The sequence below is a fragment of the Anneissia japonica genome, unplaced genomic scaffold, assembly GCF_011630105.1.
Source record: "Anneissia japonica isolate Jap-2015-1 unplaced genomic scaffold, ASM1163010v1 scaffold718_len1063573_cov188, whole genome shotgun sequence".
In the NCBI taxonomy this organism is placed as follows: domain Eukaryota; kingdom Metazoa; phylum Echinodermata; class Crinoidea; order Comatulida; family Comatulidae; genus Anneissia; species Anneissia japonica.
The window spans coordinates 98,735-106,076 of NW_022727435.1; the positions used below are offsets into that span (position 1 = coordinate 98,735).

Sequence of the window (7,342 nt, forward strand, 5' to 3'; positions counted from 1 at the left end):
TATATATATATATATATATATATATATAAATCTGGTCTACGGGTACGGTAATCTTTCATAATGTTGCTTGATTCTAATCTCCATCACAATGAGTAGGCTGGCATCAAAGTTAAGGTTGGCTATCTTCTATTCCTGTTCTCGAGATTTAGCTTTCCTAATAATGTTATCATTCAATAATATAAGGCTAATTTTATTCATCTCATTTGCGAAATAAAAGTTATATAATTATAATTCTACAAAGAAACGTTCATATACTTTGTCATATTGCTATGTCTGTCATTTTTATTATGATTATAATATTTGTTTGTGCATCGTTTTTAAATGATCACTTCATAAATTCAGCCACTAATCTGCAAGCCCAATGGATTTTCTTATAATCAATAACTGAATCGCAGCTAGACCTTCAATTAGATCCTATACAAAGGCACTTGTTGAATCCTAATCTCGTATTGGCTAAAATTTCTCATTACATAATTTCTCCCTATGCATATAAAATGACATGTTAATTCTCGTTTGGGCGCATTTTGATATGGTCGTACTGTAGGCCTATAGATGTCTGCTATTATATTGAAACGGAAAAAATACTGCAGAATTGACAAGTTCATTATCTAATTAACTGTTGATCATGTTCGTAGACCTACAAGCTTGGAGAACAACAGTCGTCGATGCCTCTAGGCAGATTTAAGTCTGCATGTAATCCTCGGAAGTCATGTGTTCATTAGCGTGCATCTTCCACCTAGCTAAGCTGCACTTTGACAACGGAAGAGACGACAAGGTAGGATTTTCCAATCAACACGCTTACAAGGTTATTTCGTTCAGCCTGTCTTACAGAACATTAATTTTTTCGTCCAACGCTACCGTAGGTTTCGTACACAAATTCCAAATACTTATAATCATACACAATAGTATTCATATTTTATTAGGTTGCTGATTATTATTATTAGGCCTACAATAGGCCAATATGTGAATCCACTGAACAATGACACATACTAGCATAGACCTACCATTTTGTTCAGGAACCAGATAAATATATACCAACTAGGGAACAGTAATTTAACTGTTGCCTGGTACCAACATCGATAACAAACAATATATATATGTTAGTTATTTTTCAGCATTAAAATAGTATGTCAAAAATAATTATATGCTTTCCACGTATGATTCAATGATGCACTGTAAAAGAGCACCTTCCCTGTTCAGGGTTGCAATTGGAACGGAATCAATGGCACAACTTAATGTGTATATTATAACAGCGTAGATATGTATTATATTGCATATAATTTATCAGCATAAACCTGTACAAGTAATTAAGTAATTATAGAGATATGACTGTGGTGGGTAATCAATGTAGGAAAGTATTCATAATAATTCTGGAGACTAATAGCGCCGGTGTTCACAATTCAGTGCTCATGGCGCTTTTGCCACCCAAGCTTGAAAATGAACATGAATAAACAAGTTTATAGGTTACAAAAGGCTATGGGTGTTTTGAGCTTGACATTCAGGATAATTCTAAAATGCGGCAATGATGAGTGGAGTCCAAGTTAGAGTGAATTATGGCAACAAGCAGATTGTCGGTGGCAGCCGGATAAACGCAAACTGATGTTGCTGTGAACTGTTGGATTATCCTTATTATTATTCTTATTCTTTATTGGCAATCAAGACACAGGGCCGGATCCAGAATTTGTCAAATGGGGTGGGGGGAGGTGGGTGTCACAACAATCTCAGAATAGGTAAGTGAGTAGTACATAACTTTGATTTGCATTGAACATTTTAAAATTTAATGGCAAAACGGGGAGGGCACGTGTCCCCGTGTCCCCCCTACTAGATCCACCCCTGAGACAACTGAATGGGAGAGCCTGGTCTACTGGCATAATATATATATATTTGATGAAGTGTTGGATTTGTTTGAAATTTTTCGTTGTGATACACACAAAGGACAACACACACAGTCCTAAGACGTACGGTACTTCTGGAGGTGAATTGAGAAGTAAACCGGAAGACAATCCCCTACTCTTTGTGTACTGCGTTTTTTAAAGTGCACATGGGCCATTTTGCACACGGGACCAGCAGCTTAAATGTCTCATCCGAATGACTGTGCGGTTTTGAAACATGCTTCTGGATACCTGACTAAAAAGTATTTGAACTTTAAGTAGTAGGTGGAGCAATTGGGATGGTTCGAGGCGGTGGCGATTGCGGTGACACTGGTGGTATGGTCGCTGGTAGTGTCGGGATCACTGGAGGACGGGCCTACCTCAGTAAGTGCTGGCTCCGGTTGAGCGTCGGGACTCATGTCTTCGTTGTTAGGTGGGTCGTGCTGTTGGTGTACGCCGATGGTAGGTTGCTTTTGTGTAGTGGACTGCTTAGTCGGTGTTGGTGGTTGGGCCGAACGTTGCAATGCAACCCTACTAGAACCATCGACCTTCACAGCGTATTGGTCAAACGGACGTACCTCAATTATGGATCCGGTCTTATTCCATTTTCTAGGGTTGATAACAATCTGGTTTTGGATACGACCGATCATGATTAGTGGTAGACCAGATTAGTGTGTTCTGACCAGTGTTCTGTGGCTCGCATATGTCGGTTGCAGAGGGCTTTCTCTCTTTTTTTCCCATGCATTTCGCTCCATGTAGCATGAGGCTTGTATTTACCAGGCAAGATTGGGATGCAATCTCTAATCGGCCGTCCAAAAACGCAGAGGGCATGGGATGAGTCTTTCGGCAGACTTCACACCAATCTCTTCCAGGCAATTGGAATGTGGGAACGCTACTGAAGAGAAGGGGTGGTGTACGCCCAGTCAAGTGGCAGTAGATGTGAATTATTGACCGCCATCGGATGAAAGCTCGTCACATATGCCATATGTTACAAAAAATACGGCGTAGGCTGATGATGAGACCCTTGGAGTCCTTTGATGTTTTCTCTAAAATTAGCCAGTTAGAATATCGATCGACAACAACTAGGTAGTGACGCCTTTATAGTGGAAGTAGTCTGCACATATGTATTGAAATGAGTTGGCAGAAGACAACGTGGATATGGTTGCACTGGATGGCGCCATACGATTACAATGATTGCATCTGGTTCGAAGGGCAGTGCTGGCGGGGGTGATGCCAGGCCAGAAGACGGATGTCTCTGGTCTTGCTACCGTTGACGATACATCTTGGTGAGCTGCATGGAGTGCATTCAGTATGTCCTGTCGGAAGGAAGTTGCGACTTTCACTCGGTTCCTAGACACACACTGTAGGCCTAGTGCGCTTAGAGTAGTGGTGGCATCGATTCGTATCATGTCGTCGAGGTCCCTGTCATTATTTCCTGTAGTCCTCGGCACGAGTGCCGGCTAAGAGTGAGTGGCCGATATCGAAGTGTGACGAGGAATTATGTTAGGTGCCATTGTCAGCAATGGTGGGTTCCATCGTTAGTGATGGTGAGTACGGTACGTCGTCTTGGAGGATCATCTGAAGGGGATGGTGATCGCCAGTGGTAATTTCAAAGCCGGCAAACTCTACAGTGTCCTGGTCAAATACAAACTTTCCTGGGTTCAGAGTGATGCCATTTCATCCACATAATGTCTAACCAATTGACAGCCTGATAAAACTTTGCCTTATTGTGTATAACCATAGCAATGTGTAATCGATACATTTTGTTTTATTGGGAATGTCAGAGACAATTTCATCATAAAGCCTTGAATAACCGTTGCCAAAAGCGATGTAACCTTGTGGGGCTGTGCGGTACCGGTATCTGCCCTGTGGTGTGATGAAGGTCGTTAGATGACGGTCGGTCTCACGAAGAGCTACACTGTGGTAGCCGTTCCATGCATCGAATACAGTTTTCTTCTTGTCGTACGGAACAGCCCGGGCTTGATGAAACGGCGACCGTGTGTGGTGGGTTTCACGGTTAACGTGTGCATTCAGTGGCTGAATACACACGCTTCCCGTGTGTGTGTATTCAGCCACTAAATGCACACGCTAACCGTGTGCATTCAGGGCTGGAAGTCAACTGTTCTGCGTGGCTTGCCGTTTTTCTTAGTGCATACTACCATTCGGTGGCACGATTTTACCGGTTTGCTAATCGGGACTGGTTCGATGACACCCAATCTTACATCTTGGTCAAGACCTGCTTTCACCTGATATTGCCAGTGGATAGGGACGTCAACCATAAGTTTCATTGCAGGTTCCTCATTCATTGGCAGGGGTTGGTGTTCACATGTGTTGAACGTACTAGACTTGTAGTAGTCAATTAGCAGTGGGAACGGTTTGGGTTCCCAACCTTAGGGTCGGGGTTTCAATTCCCTCGCTGTGCAGTTCGCTTGTGTCCTTGGGCAAGGCACTTTATCTACATTGCTTCTCTCCACCCAGGAGTATAAATGGGTACCTGGTAGGTTCCATGGGCGTCTAATCCAATGACCGAGGGTAGTAATGTGAAGCGCTTAGAGGCCTTGTTGGCATTAAGCACTATATAAATATAACATTATTATATTAATTAGGAACTGCTGTGAACGGGCACGGTCTTGTTTGTTGCTGGGGGTAGAGTGGTTGGTGGTTTGGGTGGCAGCTGGCTTTTTGGGCAGCCGCATGTATTGGTCAAGTCATGTCCTGTCTACCTCATCTGACTTAGGTCGGTTCCGGGCCGTCACCGACGGTGTCAGCTGCCATTTCGTGCAGGTGGTGTGTCTCGCCAACTGTTGGGAATGTTGGTGTGATCAGTCCAAGAGCTATACAAGCTTCCCTGCTAAGGAACAGCTTTTCCTGTACTATGACAGTCAGACGTATGAATATTTGCGGCTTTGAGGGCCGTTTAATCCACGTTTTGGAAAGGTGGTTGTATAGATGGTGGTCGTGAGCGATCAGTTTTCCTTGGCTTTGCCGCGTCGTGACAGCGCAGAGAGCGTCAAATACTACTCCTTCGTGTTCGGAGGTGGATTTTCTAGGGGCCTTAATCGGTTTGTTCTTGCTTCGGCAGACGGACTCAAATGGACACAAATGTGGCTGTAATGGATATGCCGTTTTTCTGATTCGAGTAGATGAATTTGTCCGTGTCCTTTTTAGTCGCAGTATGGGCATGCATCTGATTTATTCACTTGTTGTTCTCTTTCAATGAATTGGAATACCTCCTCCAGTGTCAAGTCCCGGTTCTTGTCTCCAAGCAGATCGAGTTGGATATCGTGGTCATCGATGCCGTGAGTGAGCACGTCACGTAAGATTGATTCCGTATAATTCACGTCTGCCATGCAGCCTGGACACTTAATAATAAACTTGCAGACGCCGGCTTGACCCCGACGACTGGAACCGAAAGATCGTACGGTTTTTATCTCTGTCCTGTCGCATATTGTGTAACGCAACCCTGGCGACATTATGTTTTCTTCCCTGACAGCTAACTTCTTGATGGGGGCGAGTGTCATCACAGCATTCTAATAGTTGGATAACCTGTCCCGGCCTGTGATTTTGGTGGCTTCCACATACTCGGCCCAACGGGATTGGAAGTAAGACCATTCTTCACTAGTCCCGGCTGAGGATATACAAGACCTTTTTATCTTCTTAACCTTGGCAGTATAGTGGCACTATTTGTGAGCCCAGTGTGTATGTTGCAGTGGGCTGTGATAAGAGCTGCTACAACGGCCTCTCCGAGACCAGGAGTTTGGTAGGCACAGCCCTAATGGGCGTCCACATCAGGCATACTAGTGAATTGTAATACTATTCAGTGCAGCGCTCACGTTGGTGATGTCGGCGTAGGTGTGCTTTTGACGAGTTCCAGTATAAATAAGTATTTGAACTCTTTGTCAAATTTAACTGAAATGTTGTTGAACATCGAAATGTCCACTGATTAATCTCAGATAAGATAGTATAATACATACTCCAAGTATCGAAATGCACGCCATCGTGCCGGGATTCAATATTTCGACATTAAATATGTTATCATCAGGAATAAAATTATCCATATTTGCAAGCTTATATGCACAATTACCAAAGGTGTTTGACCAATCAAAACATTACCCCTAGTAGGTAAAATAGCTATGAATAAACTAAAGATCAAAGCATCCTTACACTGCTGATGAAAGTTACCTACAAAAAACAAAGAAAGCTCACACTAGTGCTAGCTAAACCTAGCACTAGTGTGATTTACATCATATCCTACGTCACGCTTTTCATAAACAGATTAATTTTACCTTTGAATCATTTTAAATTTAGTAACGCACGTGTAAAAAATACGCAGCCGTTGAAAAATACGAAATTCAATCCTTGTTGTACGGCAACAATTTAGCCATGTCAAAACTAACATCTCGGACGCGCTGTGGAATGATGGTTCACACGATCGTATGTCGTAAGTTGCAGTCTACTCTCACAATACAGACACTTCTCCGGACCGGATCCAATGTTCGGTTTTTTCGTCCAGTTCAGTTTGTAAAACTTGTATTGGACTCATTTCGAACAAGATTGTGGTAGTCAGGGCCTAGCTATTTAATTAATTTATCAAAGCCCTGCATTCTTTTGACTAGGCCTAGCCTACGCAAATTCAACACATTATTTAACATGATACGTACAGTACCTGTTGTTTTGCTGTACTGCTCAGCAAATTTAATTATTACCAATAAAATTGATGCTACTTTTTTATATTGTTTTAAGGTGCATTTCTTTAGGTCTGATATGTTTGATAAGCACACATTCTTAGTTGGGTAATGCCAGTTGCTGGTTGGCAGTCTAGTTGTAAACAGGTCGCGCCCCAAAAACCTCTGCCTGCCCGCCAATTGGCAAATTCTTTTTATCGTAGGTAAGTTGAGCAAAAATTCATGAATTATTCATTAGAGTGTCTGAAGGCATTACTAGTGCATGCGCAATCTTGTTCGCTGAACGTACTGTATTTTGCTGCAGTCGACCGCAACTAAAACAAAGATAAAAACAAGCTTGTGGTAACTTCTTACATAAATGTCTCTTCTTTATCGAGTTCAGGCCCGTAGCCAGGGGGGGGGGGGGTTTAGGGGTTCGGGCGAACCCCCTTTTTCAGCGAACCCCCCTTTTGCCAGCGAACCCCCTTAACCAGAAAACGATCCCCCGTTTCCAAAATAGTGCAATTTATTACAAAATAGGAGCATTTTTGATACTGTTTATTTGTCGCTATCGTTCGTAGTCCGATCGTAGAAATCAAAACAAAGCTGCAGCCAGCTGAATGACGTAACCAGCAAGACTTCAAAATTAATATTAATGAGATGTTTGTTGCCTAGGCTATTTGACCAATCGCGTGCTCCGTAGTTTATTTACTTTGGCACGACGTCATCACAAAAGTTTGGGCGCTCGACATTTTTCATTTCTCTGGGATCGAGGACATGCGACACGCCAAAAATAGCCTAGGAGGA

General features: G+C 42.8%; 1 protein-coding gene across 2 annotated transcripts in view; it reads left to right on the top strand.

Annotated features, from left to right (window-relative positions):
• The first annotated feature begins 498 nt into the window (after nt 1-498).
• The window catches only part of LOC117113728 (TWiK family of potassium channels protein 7-like), a 37,973-nt gene continuing 31,129 nt past the window's right edge, over nt 499-7,342 (top strand). For both annotated transcript variants that reach the window (XM_033257167.1, XM_033257166.1), the window contains exon 1: nt 499-775. The gene's annotated coding sequence lies outside the window, so the exon portion shown is untranslated. The remainder of the gene's footprint in view (nt 776-7,342) is intronic.